Source organism: Octopus sinensis, unplaced genomic scaffold, assembly GCF_006345805.1.
Source record: "Octopus sinensis unplaced genomic scaffold, ASM634580v1 Contig09709, whole genome shotgun sequence".
NCBI lineage: Eukaryota > Metazoa > Mollusca > Cephalopoda > Octopoda > Octopodidae > Octopus > Octopus sinensis.
The window spans coordinates 44,541-55,000 of record NW_021831870.1 but is presented as its reverse complement, the minus strand read 5'-3'; the positions used below and the strand labels follow the sequence as shown (position 1 = coordinate 55,000).

The 10,460-nt window shown below is 38.4% G+C and overlaps 1 long non-coding RNA gene across 1 annotated transcript; it reads right to left on the bottom strand.

The window, feature by feature from the left end:
• Window positions 1-5,736: 5,736 nt before the first annotated feature.
• Window positions 5,737-10,156, bottom strand: LOC118761153. Its single transcript, XR_004997177.1, has 3 exons — window positions 10,053-10,156; window positions 8,127-8,128; window positions 5,737-5,749 (listed from the first exon to the last, which is right to left on the bottom strand). It is a non-coding gene; the product is annotated as an uncharacterized LOC118761153 (long non-coding RNA).
• Window positions 10,157-10,460: the final 304 nt, after the last annotated feature.

Here is a 10,460-nt window from a genome sequence, read left to right as displayed (position 1 = left end):
CTATATCCTATCGACCTGTCTATCCATCCTATTGACCTGTCTATCTATCCTGTCTTCCTGTCTGTCTGTCTGTCTGTCTGTCTATCTACCTGTCTTTCTATCCACCTACCTGTCTATCTATCTACCTGTCTATCTATCTGTCAATCTATCCATCCTTCTATCTATCTGTCTGTCTATCTATCTATCTATCTATCTATCTATCTATCTATCTATTTATCTATCTATCTATCTATCTATCTATCAATCTATCTGTCTGTCTGTCTATCTGTCCTATCCATCTGCCTGTCTTATTTCTGTTTCCTTTTCAAGTATCCTAGCCAGAGGAGGATGGCCAAAGCCATGACCTTTCCCACATGGTTTCCAAGACGGTTGAGAAGTAACCATGACTCCTCCTTGGTTGATAGAGAAGGAGAGAAAGAAGTGTGAAAATATTGAGGTATCTGCAAATAAGACGGGAAGATGTGGTCACCATGATAGTAAGAAACTGGATGGTGCGAAACTCAGCCAATAACAGGTGGCAGTGGTTCAAGTGTTAAAGTGGGCAACGACAGATTAAGCCTAACACCTAAAATCTCATTAACCCTCTCTTTCTGTTTATCTCAGTGTGTGTGTGTGTGTGTGTGTGTGTGTGGTGTGTGTGTGTAAGTGTGTGTGCGTGTGTGAGTCTGTGTAAGTGCGTGTCTATGTATATAAATAAATACATATATATATATATACATATATAATACACATCATCATCATCATCATATATATATAAATATATATACATACATATATATAAATATACATACATACATATATATATACATTGTGTGTATAAATAGATAGATACAGATATGTGTATCTATGCATGTGTGTGTATGTATACACACATACATACATATATGTATATATATATATATATATATATATATATAAATATATATACATACATACATATATATATATATATATTATATATATATATATGTGTGTGTGTGTGCAAACACACACACACATGCATGTACACGTACACACACACACACACACACATGCATGTACACGTACACACACACACACATACACACGCACATTCACCCCTGTACACATACACACAAGCATTGTTACTTTAACGACCATTGTTATTTTCCATGTTGGCAATATCATAATGTAATTTTCCAAATTATTTTTTGGTGACAAAATATTACCACCACCACCACCACCACCACCACCTGCTGCCACCACCAGTGCCACCAGCAGCACCACCACAACTAGCACCACCACAACTAGCACCACCACAACTAGCACCACCACTGTCACCCACACTATCATTCTTGTATCTACTTGTCTGTATTTGCAATGCCCCCCTTCATGAAATGTCCCTGTAGTAATTTTTAAAGAATCTTAACATTATTATTATCATTATTATTATCATTATTATTATTATTATATTATTATTATTATTATTATTATTATCATCATCATCATCATCATCATCATCATCATCATCATCATCATCATCATCATTATTATTATTATATTATTATTATTATTATTATTATTATTATCGTCATAAGGTTGTAAGCTTGCAGAATTGTTAGCAAGCTGGGCAAAATGCTTAGCAGTATTTCTTATGTGCTGAGTTCAAATTCAACTAAGGTCAACTTTACTTTTTATCTTTTCAGGGTTGATAAATTAAGTACCAGTGAAATTCTAGGGTTTATGTAATCAACTAGTCCCGACCTGCAAAATGTCAGGCTTTGTGACTACACTAGAAGGATTACTATTATTATTATTTATAAGAAGGTGGCAAGTTAGTTGAAACATTAGCATGCCAGGCCAAATGCTTAGCGGTATTTCATCTGTCTTTGTGTTCTGAGTTCAGATTTCGCTGAGATTGACTGTGCCTTTCATCCTTTCGGGGTCGATAAATTACGTTCCAGTTGTGTATTGGGGGCAATCTAATCGACTAGTCTCCTTCCACAAAATTTCGGGCCTTGTGTCTAGAGTAGAAAAGATTATTATTATAATGTGGCTGTGTGGTAAGTAGCTTGCTTACCAACCACATGGTTCCAGGTTCATTTCCACAGCGTGGCACCTTGGGCAAGTGTCTTCTACTATAGCCTCGGGCCGACCAAAGCCTTGTGATTTGGTAGACGGAAACCGAAAGCAGCCCATCGTATATATGTATATATAAATATGTATATATATATGTATGTGTGTGTATATGTTTGACAACTGATGATGGTGTGTTTACATCCCCGTAACTTAGCTGTTCAGCAAAAGAGACCGATAGACTAAGTACTAGGCTTCCAAAGAATAAGCCCTGGGGTCGATTTGCTCGACTAAAGGTGGTGCTCCAGTATGGCCACAGTTAAATGACTGAAACAAGTAAAGGAGCAAAAGAGTATCATTATTATTTTCACAGGGTTTAGCTTAAAGAAACTGATAATGTGAAGTACAATATTTAAAAAAATCTTCAGTGACCGATCCAAAAGCACAGAGTATTAAATGTCTATTGGTACAATGGTAAGTGCTGTCACTAAAGTCCTCTGCGTTCAAATTCCACCAAGATCAGCTTCCAATTTTTTCTCTCTCCTGTATGGATGTGGTCTAGTGGTAAGGGTGTTGTATTCACAATCCCTTGATTATGGTTTCAATTCTGAGACTGGGTATGGAAAACTGACATTAAATGGTGGTAATGATAATAATGATGATGGTGCTGATGATGTTGCTGCTGCTGCTGATGATGACGATGTTAATGATGATTATGACAATGATGTCAGTGATGATGATGGTGCTGCTGCCGATGGTGATGATGATGATCATCATCATATCTCCTTATTGAAATTATTATTTCAGGAACCGTTATTAATATTGTTGTCATCATTATCACTATCATTGTCTTCATCACCATCGTCGTCATTATCACCATCATTATTATCATTGTCATTATCACTATTGACCTCCTCCTCCTTTTCCTACTTCCATCATCATTATAATCAACATCATCATTGCTACCTCCACCACCACCACCATCTTCATCATTACAACTTTTGTTATCGTTAAAGCAGCTGCAAATATTGTATTAACATTATTGGTAAAGCCATAATGTATTGTTTATGTTTTTGTCTTGTCTAGCATATATTTAAACTGTATTGCCCTTGAGGCTAACAATGAAATCTGTGTTGCTGTTAATATTAATATATAGAAATGATAACATTCTAAGTTAATTAGCAGAGATATTATTATTCTTAGGTTCGGTGACAACAAGTCTCAAATCTTAAGAATCTTTCTGTGGATTCTTGCAGAAACCAGGAGGTTTCTTTTGTGCATGTTCACAATAAATGTCTCAATTAGAATATTCTTCAGTCTCCTCCGCACCAGTGGGTGTTCTGCAGAGAGCATGGTAAAAATGGTTTCCATCTTTATAATCTACAATCTGTTCATCTCTCTCTCAGTTTTCTTGGTTTGCTTGATATCCATTCTTTAATATGGGTTTGCTAAGTCAACGATTTTACAGTGTTTGTTGTTTTTGGCTTCCATAATTGTATCCAGTTTCTTTTCTTCAATAATGTGATCAATCTCTTTTCGTAAAATGCTCTAAAATCTTGTAATTGTCATTAATATTTAGAGTCTCATCTCTCATGTTCTTACAACATTTCTATCACTTCAAATACACAAAAATGGCTAACATCCAAAATCACATTTTTATACACTCAGTCATGTCTGCTTTTATACTCCTTCCATGGTAGCTTACTGCACTCTGTTGATAGTTGATACTTTTGTTCACTTTTCTACACATTCTGTGTTTGCTGTCTGACTGAGTTCTATCAATCTTTGTCTTTATCAAATTCATTCTTATGGCTTGTTCCTGAGTGGCTACTATTAGCCATTCAGTTTTTTCGTGCAAGGTTCCAATCACTCAGCCACAACCAGTGTCCTTTATTTACAACTTACTTGATTTCTCTTATTTACTGTTCAAGTAATTCTTTCTCTTTCTAGCAATTTGTCATGTAAAATCTTTCTATTCTTGAAATAGTTCACTGCTTCAACGACTATTTTGAAATTTCCAGTTGCAGATAACTTTCTTTCATCACATGATACAACGTAAGTCATTGAAATCTGAAATTGCAATATTTATGGTGTGTTCTACATTTGACAAAACTCTGTCTCTTTCCCTTCTTGCTCTTTAAGATGGTGTGCATTATGTATTTTAATGATGATGATGATGATGCCACAGCCTTTGGGCTGAAACACATAATAATAATAATAATAATAATAATAATGATAATAATAATAATAATAATGATAATAATAATAATAATAATGATAATAATAATAATAATAATAATAATAGTAATAATAATAGGTTCTCATGGCTTCTGATCTTAATTGAATGGAAGTATTATCATGTACATTGGTTTGTCTTGGTATAAAAGATGGGCTACAGCAAATAATAATAATAATAACAATAGTATTAAGAAGGAGAGGAAAAGAAAGAGACAGCACTTCTTGGTACAGCAAGGATTTTAAAGGAAGTCTTGTCTATGTAAGGCATAGGAGAGGAAGCAGTAAGGGTTCCTTTGGTAACTTGTTGACTGTTCCCTATCTGACTGGACTGTTTAACATTCAAGTGTTTGGGATTTGCAAAAATCATCATCATCATCATCATCGTTTAACGTCCGTTTTCCATGCTAGCATGGGTTGGACGGTTCAGCTGGGGTCTGGGAAGCCAGAAGGCTGCACCAGGCTCCAGTCTGATCTGGCAGTGTTTCTACAGCTTGATGCCCTTCCTAACGCCAACCACTCCGTGAATGTAGTGGGTGCTTTTTACGTGCCACCGATACAGAGGCCAGTAGAGGCTGGCAACGGCCACGATCGGTTGGTGCTTTTTACATGCCACCGACACAGAGGCCAGTAGAGGCGGTGCTGGCAACACCACATTCGGATGGTTCTTTTACGTGCCACCGGCACAGGTATAACAACTGCAATTTCCATTGATTTTTGATATAATAATAGCTAGCAATAACAGTAACAACAACTTTAGCAAACTATTTGTTAAAGTTGCTGGTTCATCTGCAAGCACAGCATGAGCACTGTGTGACTGGAGATGAAAAACAGAACAATTATGAAGATCCAGAGGACTTGTTTGAAAGGTGAGCAGAAAAGTTATCTGAACCTTGCCCCTAGAAAGGACAGGAATGACAGAATGTGCATGGTAACATGTTGGTACAGATATAGAGAAAATTCGAAGGAAAGGAAGGTTTATAGATGCCTAAGTAGAGAATTTCTTTGATAATATGGGACAGTGAAACATTGTTGTTTGCAGCAGACAATTTGGAACAGTGCTTGTCAAATCCCCATCTAAAGTTGAAGCTAAGGGCCAGTTAAGGGTGAAGAGTTTATCTCAGGGAAGCTGAGGCTGGTTGATGTAAAAACTGGCACTCCATTGGTTAAGACAACAAGGGTTCAAGTTGGTTTGATCAATGGAACATCCTACTTGTAAAATGAATGTGCGAGTGGCTGAGTACTCCACAGACGTGTGTAACCTTAATGTAGTGTTTAGGGAGATTCAGCGGAACACAGAAGGTGACAAGGCTTGCTCTTGTGAAATACAGGTACTACTTATTTTTTGCCAACTGGGTGAACTGGAGCAATGTGAAATAAAGTGTCTTGCTCAAGGACACAACATGCCATTGAGAATAGAACTCATGACATTATGATTGTGAACTGAATATCCTAACCACTTGTTCATACACTTTCACAGCTGATGTACCTATAGAAAGAAACCTATAATGGCTGGTTGTTAGCATTTTTACCGAGGAATGAGATGAAGTGACTGCATCAAGGAACCCAACAAGGAACTTAACGAGGATACAAATGGCATTCCTGACCCAAAAGAATCATAAAAATCTTGATGTCATCTCTGACTTCATCAGTCTACCAAATAGCATTTAGCCATTTATAGAAGTAGAAAGGAGAAAGTTTAGATACCAGATGTGGAATGAATGAAAGGAGTTCATTAACTCCAGATGGTAGAAGAATTCCCAGTTCTTTCAGATGGAGAGTGGTAGTGTTATTGATAAAGGGTGTGAATAAAGGTATCATTATCAATAATTTTCTGTCTATTATAATGCTGTTGAATACAGGGTTTAAAACTCTGGCCATGGTACACTCATTTCGCCCGGCGTGCTAACGATTCCGCCAGCTCACTGCCTTTTGACCGAATCTTCTTAACCAAATCCATAATGATGATTGCTTTAACAGCCTTCCTTTGCTTGAGAAGCACAAATAGTTTTTTTTACACATGTGGTGGTTATGAAAAAAGAGGTTGCATGTCAGATGTGAATGAAAGGATTGAGAACACACACTTTCATCATCAACCAAGCTTTTCTTCAAGTTCCATTCAGAGAAGGCAGTGAGAAAATGGAAAAGGAAGGATTAAACTGCAGTAAATTTATTGAAAGATTTGCGAGAGTGGTGAACCTTGCTCAAATTATTGGACCTATATTCAGTATATGCTTAAGGACCAAGGACTAGAGCAAGGGGACGACTTTGGGGATGACGTTTACTAATGAAAGTCTGTGTAATCCTCAACAGAGAAGATTCCTTGATTGGTGCTTTTGCAGTATTCTTGTTTAGGACATTACCATATTTTGTAGACTGTGTGTATTAATTGCTTTTCCTTTTATTATTTTAATGTAAACCAAAGCAACGAACTGGCAGAACCATTAGCATGGCTGGCACAAAAGGCTTAGCACCATTTCATCCGTCCTTATATTCTGAATACAAATTCTGTCAAGATCAACCTTGTCTTTCATCCTTTTGTCGGGGTCAACAAAATAAGTACCAGTTATACTCTGGAGCTTGATGTAATTGACTCACCCCATCCTTCGAAATTTCAGGCCTTGTGCCTATACTAGGAAGGACTATTTTAATGTGAAGGTGAGTGGTTTAATGGTTAGGGTAACCAGCTCATGATCGTAAGGTTGTGAGTTCAATTCCTGGCCACACATTGTGTCCTTGAGCAAGACACTTTATTTCACATTGCTCCAGTCCACTCAGCTGTAGAAATGAGTTGCGCCTGTTGTTTGTTGTTTTCCCCATCTCTTCTTTCTTCCTTTCTTCTAATTCTGCTACTTCTTCCTTTTCTCTTCCCCTCCCCCTCCTCTTCTAATTTTTCCTCCTTTCTTCTTCCACCTCCTCTCCTCTTCCACCTCCTCTCTTCTCCCACGTCCACTCTTCTCCTACCTCCTCTCTTGTTCCTCCTTCTCTCTTGTTCCTCCTCCTCTCTTGTTCCTCCTCCTCTCTTCTACCTCCCCCTCTCCTCTTCCTCTCCCTCCTCCTCTCCTCTTCTCCCTCCTCCTCCGCCTCCTCCAGCCTTGTCACACTCTGTGTCACGCTGAATATCCCCAGAGAACTACATTAAGGATACGCATGTCTGTGGAGTACTCAGCCACTTGTAAGTTAATTTCACGAGCAGGCTTTTCTGTTGATCAGATCGACTGGAACCCTTGTCATCGTAGGCGACAGAATGCCAGTTATAATGTAAACCTCCTCACTTTTTGTTACATGTCCTTGTCTTTTACTCCCAATAATGGCCCTTGTGGCAACAATAAAGACAAAATTATTATAATTATCTCTATTGCTATATTTTATATTTCCTAGTTTTGTTTGTGGTTGTTGTTGTTGTTGTCGTTGTTGTTGATGTTACTGTTGTTGCTGTTATTACATGTTGTTGTTGTTGTTGTTGCTATCAATTGCTTCATTGTCATTATTCCTCTTGTCATTGTTACCGTTTCTTTTACATGCTTTGTTTCCAGAATATTTTCGTTTTAAATTCTTCTTCCTCCCTCCCTCCCTCTTCTTTTGTTTTATCTCTCCAAACTTTTATTCTACGTTCTTTTATTTCACTTGTTTTCCTTTCTAATTTTCATCTTCTTCCGTCAATGCATTTGGTTGGTTAGCGTTTGAATGATAGACGAATGAGTTGAATGAACAAACGAGTCGAGTCGTTAAAGTTACTGGTTGTTATAGTTTCAAAAAATAAAAACCAGCATAAGGAAAATAATAAAAAAAAAAAAAACCAAACCAAACGAAAAAGCCAAGGTCCTAGCTGCCGGTTAGATTAAACAATGGCAGACCACTTCTTCGGCAGTGTTCATTAGAAAAAGGTTATTAAATATATTATTTTCGAGCCAGCATCTCCATCGTTGAAAGGTCACGTTCTTGTTGTAAATTGAAGCTGGTTGTGGCTTGGCATGAGTCACGAACAAACCAAAAATGGCAACTAATATAAATTGATTAACTGCGAGAGAGAATGAAGAAGCATTGTTGCTTTGCTTCTTCGCTTATCTTCTTTCTTTCTTTTTTTTTCCCCCCTCTTATCATTCGTTTGTTGTTTTCCCCCATCTCTTCCTTCTTCCTTTCTTCTAATTCTTCTTCTACTTCTTCCTTTTCTCCTCTCCAACTCCTCCTCTTCTACTTCTTCCTTTTCTCCTCTCCTGTCCTCTTCTTCTTCCTCCTCCTCTCTTCTTCCACCTCCTCTCTTCTTCCTCTTCCTCTCTTCTTCCTCCTCCTCTCTCCTTCCTCTTCCTCTCATTCTTTTTCCTCCTCCTTCTACCTCACCTTCTCTTCTTCCTCTTCCTCTCTTCTTCCTCCTCCTCTCTCCTTCCTCTTCCTCTCTTCTTTTTTCTCCTCCTTCTACCTCCCCTTCTCTTCCTCCTCCTCCTCTCTTCTACCTCCCCCTCTCCTGTCCTACTCCTCCTCTTTCTCCTAATTGTTCCTCCTCTTCTTCCTCTCATTTTCCTCCTCCTCCTCCTCTCTTATTTTCCTCCTTTTCTCCTCTTCTCATTTCCTCCCCCTCCTCCTCCTCATCTCCTTCTTTGCAGCTGCCTTCTCTGCAAACCTCTCCGTCTCCCCACTGTCTGCTCCAAATTCCATTTCATCATTGCCCCTTTTCTCTCTCTCCCTCTCTCTCTCTCCCTCTCCCATTTCTCTCTCTCTCCTTCTTACTCCTTAATCTTCATTGCTTTTAAATCATAAAACAACACAACACAGCAGCAACTATAAAACTATTACTTAACTCCAGCTCTGTAACTATAAGTGTTACTTCAAATAAACCATTTGTTATATCTTCAACTAGAAATGCAAACTCTATTTCAGTTACAATGTCATCTGCCAACTGAAATTCAGTTCCAACAGTAAATTCCACTGCAATTTAACCTGAAAGACTATCTTTAAATGCAAACTTGATATGCAAACCAAAAATTCAACAGCAAACTTTAACTTCAACTTCATTCTAGAATTCAACTTTGATTTAAGTTGAAAACTATCTTTAAATGCAAACTGTTCCTTTGCTTCTTCCTCCCATGGAGTGGCTGTGTGGTAAGTAGCTTGCTTACCAACCACATGGTTCCGGGTTCAATCCCACTGCGTGGCACTTTGGGCAAGTGTCTTCTACTATAGCCTCAGGCCGATCAATGCCTTGTGAGTGGATTTGGTAGACGGAAACTGAAAGAAGCCCGTCATATATATGTATATGTATATATTGGTAAAAATGGTAAGATAAGATAAGAGAGGAGGAGAAGGAGGAAGAAGAAGAGGAGGAGGAGGGGAGGAGAAAAGGAAGATGTAGAAGAATTAGAAGAAAAGAAGAAGGAAGAGATGGGGAAAACATCAAATGAATGATAAGAGGGAAAAAAAGGAATATGTATATGTATATATACATATACATATATATATATATATATATGTATATGTATATATATATGTGTGTGTTTGTGTGTCTGTGTTTGTCCCCCCAACATCACTTGACAACCAATGCTGGTGTGTTTACGTCCCTGTAACTTAGCAGTTCGGCAAAAGAGACCGACAGAATAAGTACTAGGCTTACAAAGAATAAAAGCGGTGCTCCAGCATGGCTGCAGTCAAATGACTGAAACAAGTAAAAGAGTAAAGAGAGAGTGTAAATTCGACTACAAACTTTAACTTCAGCTGCATCCTAAAACTGAACAGTAATTTAAGCTGAAAACTACCTTTAAATGCAAACTCTAAATTCAGGTGCAAACTTTAACCTTTTAGCATTCAGATTATTCTGTCAAATGTAAAGTTTATGTATTCGCACCATGTAAAATCAATCCTGCATCATTTCATGGCTTTGAGATTTCAATGATGTCATCATCATCATCATCATCGTTTAGCGTCCGCTTTCCATGCTACCATGGGTTGGACGGTTCAACTGGGATCTGGGAAGCCAGGAGGCTGCACCAGACCCAGTCTAATCTGGCAATGTTTCCACAGCTGGATGCCCTTCCTAACGCCAACCACTCCATGAGTGTAGTGGGTGCTTTTTACGTGCCACCAGCACAGGGGCCAGGCGAGGCTGGCAACGGCCACGATCGGATGGTGCTTTTTACGTGCCACCGGCACAGGGGCCAGGCGAGGCTGGCAACGGCCACGATCGGATGGTGCTTTTT